Below are 17,785 nucleotides of genomic sequence, written 5' to 3' on the forward strand. Positions count from 1 at the left end.
TTTCAATCATAGTAACTCCAACCAGATCCCTGAAGCCTTTAATAACTACTTTACAGAAGACATTCAAACCCTAGCCAATTCTTTACCACCTTTTACTGCTTCCCCACTAAATACCTCCAAGACTTCATCTCCTACCTTTCAAATACAACCTGTACCTACATCTCTCATTTGTAAGCTACTTCAAAAACTGAAACCTTGCACCCCTTCTGCTGACCATCTCCCATCTGAATACCTACAAATTGCCGCAAAAGCCATAGGCTATCCCATCTCTATCCTTATTAACAGAACTATCTCAGAAGGCAAAATCCCTACCATATGGAAAGCATCTCACATCATCCCTCTACATAAAGGTGGATCTTCTGTTGAGCTTTCTATCTTTCGACCTATTGCCTTACTCTCCCCATTAGCTAAGATAATGGAAAAATGTATTCACAAATAATTACTAAACCACCTACTACAATATAACCTACTAGCAAACTGCCAACATGGCTTTAGACCATTCCATAGCACAACAACTGCCCTACTATCCTTCACCAACTCTATAAATAAAAATCGTAACAATAACTCTTTATTGACCTGTCAAAAGCCTTTGATATGGTTAACCATAACTTACTTCTAGACAAACTAAAGGCCCTTTCTCTCGATCCACAAGCATTACAATGGTTTATGTCGTATCTGGAAAATAGACAGCAAGCAGTACTTTGGGATAGCAATCTGTCTACATTACTTCCAGTAAATATTGGGGTACCCCCAAGGCTCTATCTTATGTCCCCTTCTTTTTTCCTTATTTATTAACGATCTACACATGAACATACCTCAAGCCACCTGCATTCAATATGCAGATGACTCCACCTTAATCTGTACAGCTAAGAATATAGCCTCTCTCCAGTCCCTCGCCCAAACTGTTTTACATAATGTTGAAAACTGGTTCATGCAACACTACCTCCTCCTAACCCCCCAAAAAACAAAACTACTGCTATTTACTCCAACTCTTAAATCACCTAATCCATTCTTCTCTATAACCTCTAACAATGCTACCAACATAACCCCAGATACTACAACCCACCTACTAGGTGTAACAATTGATAATAGTCTCAACTACGATGACCACATCAACTCCACCATAAAATCAGTTAACAAAAAACTTGGTACCCTCTATAGAATTAAACCCTTCCTTCCCCTTCTGCCAGGAAAACTATTGCTCAGACCAACCTCATTTCTACCCTTTTCTATGCCTCTGCTATATATACTAACCGATCTAAAAACAACCTCTCCAAACTTTCCACCTGTTATAATAGCATAGCTAGATTAATTACATGCTCCCCCTTTAAAACTCACCACTGCCTCAACCTCAGACAACTTGAATGGCTAGAACTGCAGAACCTTACACTCTGTCACCAATTACTTATTACTCAAAAGATCCTATACCACCCCAACAACAACACCCCTATCCTCACTAATCTGATTACATCATATAAAAATCTAGCTATACTACGCTCTGCTAATAAGCTCCTAGTCTCCTCGATTAAATCCAACAACAAAACTGGTGACTCACTTTTCTCAAACACAGCAGGTAAAAACTGGAATCATCTTCCTTCTGAATTATCAACCCTTTCTTCCACTTCTCTATTTAAAAACATCTGAAAGAACATCTTAAAACTCATTGGCTTTGTCCATGTGCTAACCCAGACTAATATCTTCTTCCCCTTCCTGCTCTTACCCCTTTCCCTACTCATCTAACCTATGCCTCCAAATCTAGTTACTACTCTTTTATTCATAGTAAGAGGATAAAATATAAGGGCTTTTCTCTCTTAATTGTGTCTTGCTCATACCTACTATTGTGTTTAGTATAATTTTTTAGTATAACATTTAGTATAATTTTTATAGTTTACAATTTTATTATTATAATTTTTCTTTTGACCAATGCTACCTCTGTATTGTGATTTTACATGTCTTTTTATATATTGTTAACTTTGGCACTTTTCATGCTTGGAGCTTTTCTCCCCGGGCTTCTACTGAAAACGGACATATATCCAGTTAGACTACCCGGTCAACAAATGTAAAATAAAATAAATAAATTTAGGCTTTATTAAATTCCCCCCAGTTAGACTAGCCCGGTCAACAAATGTAAAATAAAATAAACAAATTTAGGCTTTATTAAATTCCCCCCATGAAGTCTAGAACTTAAATGCATGTCATTATTTAGTGATGTCAGTCCTCAGTGATGTACCAAAAAAACATAAATTTTATGAGGTACAGGCCAACAGTGTAAAATATGAACACTGTGAAAATCTGGATATTTGAGAGGTATGCAAAATACCTTTATACTTACATGCTAACACAAACACACAAAAAAATGGAAATTAAAAATGCAAACAGAGCCTAATGGCTTTCACCCCTTTCTTTTATCTTAATTTCTAAACCTGATTTTTCACTAGCAACCAGTGATGATAAAACATCTTAACATTTTGTTTATGATCTGTATATCCTGCAGAGTAAACATCTGCAAACAGACTTGGACAGATGTATCCATGTTCAAGATAGGATCCATAACATTTATGTCGTTTGCCCTCAGATGGTCTGTAGTCAGATTTCTTTATTAATCATCTTTGAAAGACTTAAAGTGATCAGGCAGGTGCTATAACTAGTACTATAGTTTTTAATGTTACTGTATTACATGACATTTAATACATTGTGGGGTTATATCACCATAAACCAGGACAAGGAATATGGCGTAGGAATTGTAAATTGCTAACAAACTCCTTACTAATACTATATGGTAAACATCTGAATATATTGCTTAACGCTATGAAGAAAACAGCATGATGTTTTTCGTGTTTCACTGTTGCAGTCATTACATTTGGGTTATCTGCTTGCAGGTAGCCCTCACTCTGCCTGATTAACAAAGTCTTGGGTCCTGTGTTGGTTGCTGTCCCTTTTTCCATGACGTCAGGTCATCAGGGGTATAAAATATGCAGCTGACACCATTACACCAGTCTTTCTTGCCATGCGGTGCCTGAAGCAGAAGCAGTTCACAAGTGCCGGTTTTCGTTTGAGTTTCAGATCCGAAGTCTTCAACTAAAGCTGAGTACCCTGTTGGGGAAACTTTTTCTTGCTCCTTACCAATGTCAGTAAAAGTTAATAATTGCATTACTTGTGGAAATCAAATACCTCATAAAGATTTTAATTTGTACTGTATTTCTTGCCTAGGGTCTGACCACGGCGTAACTTGCTGTCAGTTGTGTGCTTTATTTAATCAGTGCACTATCCGTCGTTGGTATATTTTCGCCTCTAAATATTTCGGTTCTCGGTTTAATTATCCAGAAATGTTGTCGGTTAGCCATCTGACTACCCGGATTCTTAAAAAATGCAAAGATAAAGACAGAGGCAGGCCGCCGAGGTCCAAAACTGCAGATGACGCTTCTCCTAAGCCAGTCACCAGTTCGCTGGTACTCAGTGAGGCACTTACGCAGCCCCTGATACCCACTACTTCTGATTCACAGGCCTCTATTGAGACCCAATTGGGGTCCGGTATGCCGCGAGATGCTACAACTATGGAACCCGTGGGTGTCTTTACCTTGGATGGGTCCAGAGCCGCTGTGCAGGCACCGGCTTCTGAGGGTGTATTCAGGTCTACGGACTTGCATATTAAACTGACACCTCCTTTTTTACTTAGGCCTAAATCTCGATCCATGCCTAAGAAACTGACGCACAGGCCACATGCTCAGGCCTCTGTGCCTAAAAAACAAATGATAAGGATGGCTGAAAATCTAATAACTCTAATCAGGGGTAGCCAACCCCCCCTTCTAAGAGGCCTAGGACTGAAGTTGTTTATGAATCTTCTGAACAGGATTCTGATTTTTCTGATTCTTCTGATTATCTGGATTTACCCTTATCTAATTATGAAGATTCTGATGCAGAGGACTCTATTCTCTCTGCTTCCCCTCCAGAGGATTTTTCTTTTGGGGAAACCTTACATACTCTAAGGGAGCATTTCCACTGGGAAAGCCAGGATTTTTCTGATTCAAAAAAGAGGCTTAGGGATTTTCTTCTCCTACCTCAGCATAGGCCTTTAGCTATTCCTCCTGTACTAGACATTGTTGATGATGCTTTTTTGGAATCTAGTTTGGCTCCTGATACCCTGCCTCCTGCTCCCAGAAAACCTGACATACTACAGGGTCCCTGAGTCCCACAAATTCCTTTTTAAAAATCCTATTGCATATCCAGAGACTATTTCACAGGGGCCCAAGGGCATTAAAGATTCTTCTGCTAAAAATCTTACCCCTTCTGATAGAGTCTCCAGTGCGCTGGATAGATGGGGTAAGAAGGTTTACACTTCTGTAACCTTGGCTATTAGGGCTTTAAACTGCCAGTTTCATATGTTAAAGTATCAGCAACATGTTATTGGATTGCTTAAACAGAAAATTATATTGATTCCTGACTGTGTGGAAAATAAAGAATCACAGGATTTAATGCATTCTGCTGAACAAGTTGTAAAACATACTTTGCAATGTGGTTTTGATACATTAGAGGCCTCTTGCAGGGCTGCTGTTACTGGGTCTGTGCACAGAAGGCATGCTTGGCTTAAGGAGCAATCTTTGCCTGATCATGTTAAAGCTAAATTGTTGGATGCTTCTTTAAATCAGGACCACCTGTTTGGCATCAAGGCTGAGGAAGTTCTTAAAAAGATGGAAGATAAAGCTAAATCTATGCAAACTGTGAAAGATTTTTTACAAGTCCAGCCTCCTAGATTTAGTAGGCACTGGCCCTCTAAGAAATTGTCCTTTCCAGCCCCTTCCAGGTCTTCTCAAGCCAAACCCAGACACAGCAAAAACCCCAGGTTTCAGTCCCAGGGGGCACACAGAACTAAGCAGTTGGGGGCCTCCACTTCCAAATCTGGGAATAATAAGACTCCTCCGTATGGTAAACTGTCTCAATGACTTCCTTTTAAAATTTCCAAGCTCTTATCAACTGATTGCCCCTTTGGGGGGAAAGATTGCTCTTCATGCAAAGAACTGGGCACTCATTACCCAGGACAAATGGGTTTTAAATATAGTGTCCCAGGGATACAGATTTCACTTCCACACACTGCCAACACCAAGCGGGTGGCCGGACCTACCCCCAATCAGTGGGCAGAGGCCCAAAAACAAGTACTTTCTCTCTTAAGCATGGGGGCTATTCAACTGGTACCAGAAGAGGAAAAGGGACATGGTTTCTACTCAAGACTTTTCCTGGTACCCAGAAAAGACAATTCATGGTATCCTATCCTGGACCTGTCTACTCTAATCACCTTTTTGGGGATTCCAAAATTCAAGATGCTGACCCTTCACCAATTACATCCTATGCTAGGCAAAGATGCCTGGTTGGCAACAATAGATTTAAAAGAAGCATACCTGCACATCCTAATCAGGGAATCTTGCAGAGGATACCTACGCTTCAAAGCAGGCTACACGCACTATCAGTTCTCTGTACTGCCTTTTGGCTTATCTACTGTACCCAGGGTATTCACAAAGTGCCTAGCTCTAGTTACTGCATTTTTCAGGCAAATAAATATTCAAATATACCCATACCTGGACAATTGTCTAATTCAGGCAGAAAGCCAGGACATACTTTTGAATCATCTGGCATTTGTACAAAGGGTTCTAACTTGTCTGGGGTACACCATAAATGAAAAGAAATCACACCTGGTATCCTGTCAACAAATTATATTCCTGGGAGCAAGCTTGAATGCAACTTCCCAGATGGCTTACCTCACGCCAGAGAAACAAATTCATTTGACAACCTACTTCAAACAAGTGGCCACAAAAACCCTGCTATCTGCAAAACAAATACTGCAAGCCTTGGGGTTCATGGCCTCCTGCATTCTTCTAATTCCATATGCAAGACTGCATATGATGAAACTACAGTGGTATCTAAAAAGCCTATGGTGTCAACATTCTCAAAACCTAGAAACAATGATTCCTATCATACCTTGGTGGGCACAGGCCTGCTACCAAAACAAGGGACTACCTTTCACATCACCCCCTGCCACCCAAACCCTAACAGATGCATCAGACTATGCATGGGAGGCTCACCTGGCAGGGAAGTGCATTCAGGGCAAATGGAACCCAAGTCAAATGCACCTGCATATCAATCAAAAAGAAATGATAACTGTACAGAATGCTCTGACAGCCTTCAAGGACCACATTCTTCCAGGACAACTAATGGTAAATACTAACAACGGCACTGTTATGTGGTACATAAACAAGCAGGGGGGTACACATTCTTACCCTCTCTGTAGACTAGCCATGGCATTGTGGAACACAGCCCTGAGCTACCAAGTGCACCTACAAGCTCAATTCCTGCCAGGAAAATTAAATACACTGGCAGACGGACTAAGCAGAAAACTCATGGACCCACACGAGTGGAAACTGGAACCAAGGATTTTCAACATGTTGACAAGAAAATGGGGGAGCCCAGATATAGACCTGTTTGCCTCTCCCCAGAACTACCAAGTGGACTAATTTTGCATAAGGACTCCCCACAAACAAGCCTGGAAAGTGGATGCTCTGTCCTTCAGCTGGAAAAAACTATCAGTCTATGCCTTCCCCTCTCTGCCTCTGCTCTCCAAAGTACTACTAAAAATCAAACAGGACAAACCAAGGATGATTTTGATTGCTCCAGACACACTGGTACCCCCTCCTGTGCAGTGTGTCACTGTTATCTCCATGGCACCTGCCTCAGACTCCTTCCCTGCTGCCTCAGCAGGAGAACCAGATTCTGCACCCTCAGCTTCTAACACTGAACCTTGCAGCCTGGCTAATTACTTAATCTCTCCTTTACCATCCCTCAGCAAACCTGTGATGGATATCATTTTAGAGGCAAGGTGGCCTAGTACTAGAAAATCTTATGCTGAAAAATGGAAAAGATTCTGTGCCTGGAACCAATCTCAAGGGATGAGCACAGCAGCACCCAATTTACCTCAGCTTTTACAATACTTAACTGAGATGCTTCACAAGGGCCTGTCTTTTTCCTCCACTAAAATCCATGCCTCAGCCATTTCAGCTCATTATAACACAGAAACTCCCCTCTTCTCTCATCCACTGCTCAAGCAGTTCCTCAGAGGGGCCAAAATTTTGAGACCACCCAGGAGAGTTCCAACCCCAGCCTGGGATCTTAACTTTGTCTTGGAGAAACTCACTCTACCTCCTTTCAAGCCAGCTGCTACTGCAGACTTAAAATTTCTTTCTTGGAAAACAGCTTTTCTTTTAGCAATCACTTGAGCTAGAAGGGTATCTGAATTACAGGCCCTTATGGCAGTGAAGCCTTTCATCATCTTTCATGCGGACAAGGTGTCCCTCAGAACCAATCCATCCTTTATGCCCAAGGTGGTATCCAGTCTGGCTCTTAATCAGTCCATTCATTTGCCAACCTTCTTTCCCAATCCACAGAATAAAGGGGAACGGATACTGCATTCCTTAGATGTGCACAGACAACTTAGATTCTACTTGGACAGGACTAAACCTCAAAGGAAATCTGAACAACTGCTGGTGGCATTTGCTGCAGGGGCAGAGGGGAAGGCTATTTCAGAGCAAACCATTTCTAAATGGATAAGCCATTGCATTCATTTCTGCTATAAGCACCATGTAAAACCTATCCTCCAGGGGATCAGACCTCACTCCACCAGGGCTGCATCTACCTCTACAGCCTTTCTCAGAGGCGTCCTTACCAGGGACATCCTAGAAGCTGCTACCTGGAGTTCTGTACATACTTTCACCAAGCATTATTATTTGCCAATTTTCTCTAAATCCAGAGCTGGCTTTGCCACTGCAGTCTTGTAGGGCCTTATAGCTGGCCATAACGCTATCTAAATTCCTCCACCCGACCATAGCTTTGGGAATCTACCCAAATGTAATGACTGCAGCAGTTAAACACAAAGAACATAGTACAGCTGTGTACACTTACCATAAATGTAGATGTTCGAGTGTATTCACTGTTGCAGTCCTGGTTACCCTCCCTCCAGCCCCCTAACTTCTTTTGACTACACCTCTACTTTCCTTTACTATGCTTAAAAGCCTTTTTGGCATATTTGCTTTTTTGTTGGAGGTATATCCTTATACTTTTATATTTAATTGCTTCCCATTAGGGGGGCACCTGACATCTGGGGCAAGAAAAACTGATGTAATGGCATCGGCTGCATGTTTATACCCCTGACGACCTGACATCATGGGCGAAGGGTCAGCGACCAATGCAGGACCCAATACTTTGTTAATCAGGCTGACTGAGGGCTACCTGCAAGCAGATAACCCAAATGTAATGACTGCAACGGTGAATACACTCAGACATCTACATTTATGGTAAGTGTACACAACTGTACTTTTTGATACTGATACTTATTCTTATCTTGTGTTTAACACTTACTGTGCCTCCACTACACATTTACTGCCATCATTTGTGGCTACGGTGAACATACCTCTGAACCTCTACGAGTAAGAAATATTGACAAAGCCATGAAAAAAGTGGTACAAATAAGGACAATTTTTAAATATTGCTCTTACAAACTTAGAAAGTTGATAAAATAACAGGTTTCGCATTAGCGTGAATTTTCTGAAGGATATGAAGCCTAAAACTCAAATGTCTGTCAATATTTCCTAACTTCAAGTTTTAATGATCTGCCACTAATTTGCCAGAAAGCCACAATTTTATGAAAAGTGGACCCAAAATATAAGGCAAAACTCTGGGCATTCTGCAAAAATCTGTAGAGTTGAGAGGTATGTGAATACTGGTGAAGACTGAATCGCAGCTGTGTTACAAAAAGCTACTGTTGCTGTTTTGAATGTGAAACTCTCTCAAGAAGTGGAACAGATAAATAATGAAAAGGGAACCCAAAAATGAATAAAATTCACAAGCCAGTCATTTCACCTTTATCAAACAGTGTAGCTTTAACTTGTATCTTTAAAACGTGGTGTGTCAGAAAGTAGTAGTGAAGATAATAAATTCCTGTGATTCAACTGTTGTAACATTTCAAAAAATGTGGAAAGCCACTAGAATGTTTTTACAGTAGCAGGCTCCATTCACGCTATAATGTCACCACCTCAGTTTTCTTTAGTAATCCCTAGGAGTGTCTTTGTAAATCATAGTAGTCAAATACAAAAGGAACAATTATGTATAAAGTTCTCCAGTATGATTTATTTCAAATTCCAGTTTTACTAGTTTCAAGCCATGTACTGTTTTGCTATGCAATGTCTGGAGAAATATGTCTACTAAACAAGTTTAGTCTTGCAAGTGCAGCATATGGTATCAGTAATGTAGCTAAAAATGTTAAAGGTGTGCAGAAATTATTCATTTTTCTGGTTATGTCTTGCATTTAATTTTTATTTTGCTAAAGGGTTTTTTTTCTGTATTTCAAATTATCGTTGTACCTTAATTCAAGTGATTTTGCTTCCATATTCATTCTATAAATTAATAAATGAATCAATGCTGCATAAAATAAAAAGTTGTAGTGTAGTTGTGTTACTTACAGTGAAAGTGCACATTTCTCAATATTTAATCATATTCTTTCAAAACTGTACTCAATTATGTTTTGTCTATCAGTTATAAATCAATTGCATACTCTGTACCCCAATATCATCTGCATAATTGCTTTGGTGCTACAATTATTATCTGTTTATATTATTGTTTATATTATTTGATATAATTGCAAGTGGTTTGATAGATAAGATAAAATCTTCATGAATTGTAAAGGATGATTAGTTGCTGCAGAGGAAATGAAATGTGTATTACCAACAACACTAATGCAAACTGCTTTTCAAAAAGTGTAAGGTAAGGAAATCTTAATGTGTATGACAGACTGAGAAGAGAAAAAAACAGTCATAAGAGTAGACAAAATGTGATTTTTGCTATGTAGGGTCAAATACTGAACAATTATGCATGATAAATGAAGTAAAAATACACAGTGATAAAATATACCACAAATGATGAAAAGAAAACCCACTGGAGCCACCACAACTGGTTATATACTTTTATTTAAAACACAGTTAAGTGCTTTTGAGCATTAGCTCTTCATCATATCTAAAAAACAGTTAAAATCAGCCATATTTAAACAACCAACCAATCAAAATCAATAGCAGAACTTATGCCCCTTCAATAAGGGTTTTAAAGGCATACTCCCATTTAACCCAAAGCCATTTTGAGCCTAGCCATTTTCCCTTCAAATGTGAGAATTAAACCTTGTACCTTGTGTCTGCAAGGTAAACATCTTAACCAGTATGCCAAACCCCAGCACTCACTTGATCACTGAACAAAAGAGTGAACTTAAAAATATAATCAAATAATAAACCTACTTCCAACCTAATGTCTTATCCCACTGTACAAAGAAAATACTAGTCATAAAATAATCTTCTATAACTGTATCGTGGATCTGTTTCTGAACTACCCGTCCTGGTTTATTAACAGCTCAGCAAGACAGGTTAGACTTCTCTATTCCCAGTAGCAGTCCCCATGATCTCTGAGAATGATCCTGGACAAGCTGTGACCTATAATGCCCTCAGTCTGTTCTAAGTATGCCTCAAGTTCTCCTCCCAGTAAGACATGCATGGTACACCTGTTGTGTGAGGCAACAAGAAGGCATCCTCTGTGGGTATTGAGACCACCTTATCTGGCTCCTCTTAACCTGGAGGAGCAGGAGCTGTACTCTGAGGACCTTCTAGATTGTAAACAACTTCACTCTTTCATGGGGAGCACACTGAAACACTTCATAAATAAACTTAATTTCTGCCACTTGCATCTGTGATCTCTTTTCAGCCACTATACAAAACCTATTACCATATGTGAAAATGGGAGCATACAGTGACCAGTAAACAGAGATCTTCATGCTAAGACATAGCACTCACTAAACCATCTCAGTCAAGTACAGTGCTTTGCAGAACTTCAGATTTGTAGCTTGCATCTGTTTGTCAGATTTGCAGACATTTCTATCCTCATTTGTGAATCAAGCCCTAAGATACTTAAATGTCTTTACTTAATGTAAACCCCTCACCTTGAGATGGCAATCAACTCCTTCTGGAAGAGAATTATGGTCCGTCATTTGGAGGTGCTGATTTCCATCCCATCTGTCTTGCAGCCTGCAACCAACTGGTCCAATATATCCCAGATATCTGTCATGTGTGACCAAGAGGATATCATCATCTCCAAATAACAAAGATGCAGTCTTTATGTCACTAAAATAGGTGCATTCCAATTCTTAGGTACATTTAATACTCTCTTCATGAAAGTCACGAATAGCTGGGAAGAAAAGACATAATCAGAAGAGTCTTATATCCACTTTTAACATATGAAGATGGAGATCTTCCATATTGTACGGGTGACCAGGAAATGTGTATAGCAATAGTTAATGTTTTATGTTCCATGGTTATGCTTAGCAGACCCAAGCTGATATATTTGTCCTAGTCTGCCCATTTACAGGACGGTAAATGTGATGTGGCATTGTGTTTGAAAAATACCTATATTGTATTACCTACATTAACAGGATGCTAACGAATTTGATGTGTTGATACCTCCAAACAGCTAGATTGTCTGAGGGACCTGCTAAGACTGTTTCTGCTTGCTTACTAATACTGCTGAATTGTAAACAATATTATTATATTGATCAGTTTTCAATTTCACTGCATTTAGGTTCATAGGTTCATACTAGGCTATCTGCCCTAGGGTATTTATAAGCCTAGGCAGAGTGTGTTTGGCTTTCGCCACTCATTTTAAATTAATTTTGCTATGCCCTTTTTCGAGGTTAATATACTATGCCTCTGTCTAACAGTGACACAGAAGTGATACCTGGGGTAAACCTACGATCTCCCATCCACTCATCAAGATTCCTCTTGAAGAGAGTCAATGAGGGACTCTGCCTAACCTGGACTGGGATTTTATTCCAGAGTGAAGAGAGCCTCTGGGTAATGAATCTGTCCCTCCAGCATGTCCTATTTATTTCAGTGCTGAGGTTCAAGTCTCTCAAGCATGTGGATCGATGGGATTTGGATTTTCTGAGGTGCAGCATGTCCATTAATTCTGGGTTGGACATGGATTTATATGTCAGGCACAGATCGCCTCTGAGCAGGTGGTATGTCACTGAGTAGAGCTGGAGTTTCTTTAACCGAGCAGCATATGGCATCTGTTTGAGCCCTTTGATCCTCTTAGTGAGGTACTTTTGGGGTCTTTCCAGTTGCTGCAGGTGTCTGGTAAGGTACATCCCAAAAGGGGCATTGTACTCAATTATGGGCCTGATGAGGGATGAGTAAAGAGGCACGATGACCTCCCCTGATCTAGATGTGAATCCCTTCATGATTAGGTGGGCTATATAAAATGTTTTTCTAACCACTTTGGCCACGTGGTTGTCAAATGAGAGATTGCTATCAACTTGGGTCCCCAGATCCCTAATTACTTCTTCTGTACTTAATGGATTACGACCTATGTGGTAATTTGTGGGCACTTTGCTTTTGCCAAAGGGGGTGACTATACACTTTTTGGTGTTTAGCTTGAGGCCATGGCTCTGGCACCAGTTGTCTGTTTCTATGAGGCCCTTTTGGAGGATGCTTGTGTCGGCTGGAGAGTCGATTATGGCGCCCAGTTTGCAGTCATCTGCGAACTTGGTCAGCCACAGTCCTTCCATGTTGGCCTGTACCTCCGAGAAATATATACCAAACAAGAGAGGTCCCATGACTGAGCCTTGTGAGATGCCACTTGTAACTGGTTTGGAGTCTGACATGGCTCCAGCAATTCTAACCATGTGGGTTCTGTCTTTGAGCCAGTTTGCAACCCATCTAGTGACATAGGGGTTTATATTTAAGCTGGTGAGCTTATCTATAATGCCCGAGTGGGGTATTGTATCGAAGGCTTTTGCGAGGTCCAGGTAGGCTGTGTGGACCACCTTCCCCTCATCAATGGCCTTGGTGACTGTTTCAAAGAAATTGACCAGGTTTAAGAGGCATGATCTGCCCTTAACAAAGCCGAACTGTGTAGGATCCAGTGTCTGTAGGTCCCCAATATCTTTATTTATGAGGTCCATGATGATCCTTTCCATAGCTTTGCAGACCAAGCTAGTCAGGCTTATGGGGCGATAGTTTCCAGAATCCGTTGAGGCACCACCTTTGTGGAGAGGGACCACTGTTGCTGTATGCCACTCTTTGGGTACATATCCTGTAGTAAGGCTGAGATTGAACAGTAGTTTTATGTTTGGGTTTAGCTCTTCTTGGAGTTCATGTAGGACGCAGCCCGGGACACCGTCTGGTCCCATTGATGCTGTGTTTTTGCTTTAGAGAGGGCGGCTCTTACCTGAGCATCTGAGATGTCAGGGGGGCAGCACTCTGCTAGGATAGATATTTGCCCTTTTGGTGGGGGGGGAGAAGTTTGCGCTGAACCTGTCAGCTAGCATGTTGGCAATGTCTGTGGGTTCGGTGTATTTTTTGTCATTTTGGACTAATTCTGAACATATCTAGGAATTCCCACCCAGGTTCCTAACATAACTAAAGAAAGCCTTGTGATTATCCATAGTGTCCTGTGCAATTTTTCTCTCGAAGCTGGCCTTAAACGATTTTATGAGTGCCCGTAGTTTTTTGTTAATACTGATCAGAGATGCCTTCCCTTTTTGGGATTTTGCTCTATCATGCAGTAGCTTCCTCCTTCTATTGTATAGTTTGTTTATGGCTGGGGTCCACCAGATAGGAGGTCTGCCTTTGGAGGATTGGGTCTTGGTTTTATATGGGATTGCATGATCCATGCATTCCTGAAGGTGTTCATAGAATGCGTTAATAAAGGATTCTGCGGTCTGGGCCGTATTTTCCACAGGCCTGGGGGCTTTGAAGGATTCCACCTTGGTTTTGAGGAGTGTGAAATTTGCTTTAGAGAAGTTTTTCACTGTGGTTTTCTGGGCAGGGGGTGGGGTCGGGATGTGAATATCCAGCGAGATTAGTTTATGGTCTGATCTTACCAGTGAGGGATACACTTCTGGTCTGAAGCATAAAGTCTCCATGTTGGTGATGATCAGGTCCAGTATGTTTTCCCCTCTTGTGGGAGTGGTAAAAAGTTTAGCAATAGTATTTGAGTTTATAAATTCTAGGAACCTTTGGGCTAGGATGTTGGAGCTAGAGTAATTCTCCCAGTCTATGTTTGGGTAGTTGAAGTCGCCCAATATAATGGTGTTTGGAGAGACCTTCATATTTTCCAGTGTTCTCAGGAAGGCCAAGTGGGGTTCCTGGGTTTGGGAGGGTGGTCTGTAGCAGGCTATAAACTGGAAGCCATTTTTACCCACTGTTAGTTGCACATGGATAGTCTCTGATGCTTCGTGCTGTGCCACCAACCTGGAGGTGTGGGTATCTTTGACGAATATATGTACTCCCCCTCCTTTTGTGGTAAGGTCTAAGTTTTGGGGCCGAAAAGCATGGTATGAGGTATAACCTGGTAGTGCTGGGGTGCTCTCGGGAGTCTTGATCCAGGTTTCTGTTACTGCACAGAAATCGATGTACTCCATGCTAAGGAGAGTTTCGAGTGCGTGCATCTTGAGGTTTAGACTTCTGGCATTGATTAGCATTGCTCTTAGTTTCTTATCCCTTGTGATACCTATGGAGGTAGGTTTGTCTTTTGAGCCTTGCCTAAAAAAGGCACTATGGGGGTAGCAAGAGCCTTTGCCAATATCCAAAACCCAGGGGTGACAGGTGCAAGCCGTCCCTAGCGAAGCATCGTGGCTTGTCGAGCATGTCATCCCAGGCTGACAGGCATTGGATCCCCTTTGAATGACACCAATACTTAAGCCAATTGTTGAAATTGATCACCTTGTCTTCATATTGTGGCATCATTCTTGGTGAGGGTAAGATGCTACTCAAGGTCAGGGTCATACCAGCCTGGGCTACATGCTCAGAGAGCTCCTCTATGTCTCTTTTCATGTAGTCCAGGGAGGTATGTCTCAGGTCATTCATACCAGCATGGACAATGACTGAGTCATATTTGTACTTGCCTTGGAGTGATCTGAGTGCTTGTGGTATGTGGCGGATCCTAGCGCCCAACAGGCAGCTCACCGTGACCTTCTCCTTGTTCAGCCTGGTGAGCAGGACGTCAGTGTGCCTGACAATAGAGTCACCTATTACAAGTGTATCATGTGTGTTGTTTAGCCTTAAGGGCTGTGACTGTTTGGCACACTGGCTTTGTGAGCTATGTGTTGCACGTGTTTTGTTTTGGGGTAGCGGTTGCTTGGGTGTCTGCTTTGGAGGTCTCTGCTGCTTAGGCAGATTTTTATTTAGAGCCTCCGAGTATGTTGTGCATTTATGTGTTTGGTTTGCTGTCGTGGTAGGTCTATGTGAGACTGGAATTGTAGTGAGTGTGGTTTCCTTCTCCTCCTGACTGGTTACGCCAGTACTGAGTTGAGAGAGATTAGCCTCCAGTTTGGCTATATGGTTGCATCTCTCACATGTGTTGGAATTTGTTGGAAGGAGGAGAGAGTTGTCTGTGTACATGAGGCAGTTGTAACATTGTATCTTTCTACCTTTTGGGTCTATGTATATAACAGCCACTCACCAATACGTGTCCCCTACTCCCATAACTGCAACTTTTGTTCTTTTTTTTCTTTTAAAGTTGTATATTTATTCTGCAAATGACAGGGTTGTTCATTTGCCTAGAATAATTCCCCTCTACAGAAAGAAAGCGTCCCCCATACCGGCTTACCTCTGAGGTTCTACTCTACATATGTGACCACTTACTATGCTACAATTTTTGTAATTATGTACTGCTAGAAACTCTGAGTCATAGCTCAGTGGCATGCACACCGACTAGGTTGCATTAGGCTAGGGTCCCCTGCATTTAACCTACTGTCACATTAATTTTAAGTTTGACATACAGTCAAAACCAATAGCACAGTGTTTAGACTAGTGATATGACCTACTACTCCCTTTCCCCTACTAAATTTCAAGCAGTTGTGAGGCCGATCTTGGATCTTAATTTTTTCCACTCCTGGTACAAATGTTGACACTGACCTGAGGATCATGGCTTCCACACATTGTTTTTGTTGTGGTGCAACCTGCTCCATTCACCCTCCCTACACTTGGGCTCACTCTGATCCCCTACCCTACCCCCAAATCCCAAGCACCCCCACTACCACTACATTTATACTTCAACTACACTATTCCCCTCCTCTTCCACACATCCCCTTCCTGTTTACTCCCCAAATCATATCTATCATCTACCTTGCCAGTCCCTCCACCTAAACACAATACCCATTGAACTACAACTACACACACCTTTCTCCATCTTACACCGTCCACTCCATTACACCCCCTCACTCCCACACACAAAACATTCCCTCATCTTTTTTTCTATTTTCACAACTCCTCCTCCTCACTTTTAAAATAAATTGCACTCCACCAGATATCACACTATCTTAACTCCATTATGAAGCTAGTCTATTTCTCATACTTCTCCTCTATATTCATACAATAGCTTATCTCTGTTCTCCACTTACTTCCTCCCCCTAGCTATCAACTCTCATACTCTCTCCCCCACCCTCAAAATGCTGTTCATCCTTACCTCCACTAGTCTTCTTTTTCTACTCACAAACCTGTCATTTTATCATGCTACATTACCTCCCAGGAATGTTTCTCCTATCTTTTCTTACCCACCTACAGACTTAAAAACTTCCCACACATTTGAAATAACACCCTCTCTATTCACTCACAGAAACTGTCTCATACTCAGGCTCAAGCTAGTCCTTCACCCATCCCACCCCTTAAAAATCAAACCTAAATACCTAACCTTTAGCTCTAAAATTCTTTCTATAGCACTGATCACCAAAAGATTACTCCTGTCAGGGGGATATCCCCCAAAACCCGGGCCCTCATTCCAATCCCTCATCCAACACTCTCCCTTCCCCCATCCACCCCTCTCCCCAACTCCCCCTGTAAATGCTTAACACTATACTCCCTGAATTTACACAGCATAATCAATAAAGTCAATGAATTCCATGCATGGCTTGCCCATTACTCTCCTGACATACTAACTTTAACAGAAATATGGCTTAAACCTCACAGTGCTAACAATGAAATCATTTCCCCATGATACAATATCTTCTGCCTGGACAGGGCCACAGAAAAGGCGGAGGCATAGCTATAATTTATTCTGACAAACTTAACATGTCCCCTGTAACCATCTCTCTCCCTAACTTTCACCCTACAGAACTCCTAATTGCCAAGTGAAAACTTAACAACTACAAAAAACTTACAGTTGCTGCAGTTTTTATCCCCAGGCAATAATATTCCCACACTTGAACAAATTCTCTCTTAGCTAACTCATTCTATACCTAATGAAACAATAATACTAGGTGATGTCAATATCAATCGGCAAATCTCAGATTCAACTCTACTATAAATCTTCACAGCTTTACACAACTTGTTACAACCCAACCCACTGCAGCAAACCTACTAACTCTAGTTGTATCCTGGACTGGATCCTTGTCTCCAATGCGAGCCTATACCACAACCCCAAGACACTACCTGATTCTTTAAGTGACCACTCTCCCATTTGCATGCAATGATATTCCCCACAACACTGTAAATTGACAAAAATATAAAGATCTTCGCACTCTTTCTAACCTCAACCTGTAGTGTTCAACAACAGACTCTCCTCCATAAACTGGTCTTTCCTTCTACATCTATTCCTTGATGAAGCCATACACAAATTCAACACTATATTCTTTGATATTCTTAACTGTCTTGCTCCGCTTATAAAATCAGAATAAAATCCCACTTTGCACTATGGCTAAGTTCACGTGCTC

Source organism: Protopterus annectens, chromosome 2.part0 (assembly GCF_019279795.1).
Source record: "Protopterus annectens isolate FY-2018-M chromosome 2.part0, PAN1.0, whole genome shotgun sequence".
NCBI classification, from domain to species: Eukaryota; Metazoa; Chordata; order Ceratodontiformes; family Protopteridae; genus Protopterus; species Protopterus annectens.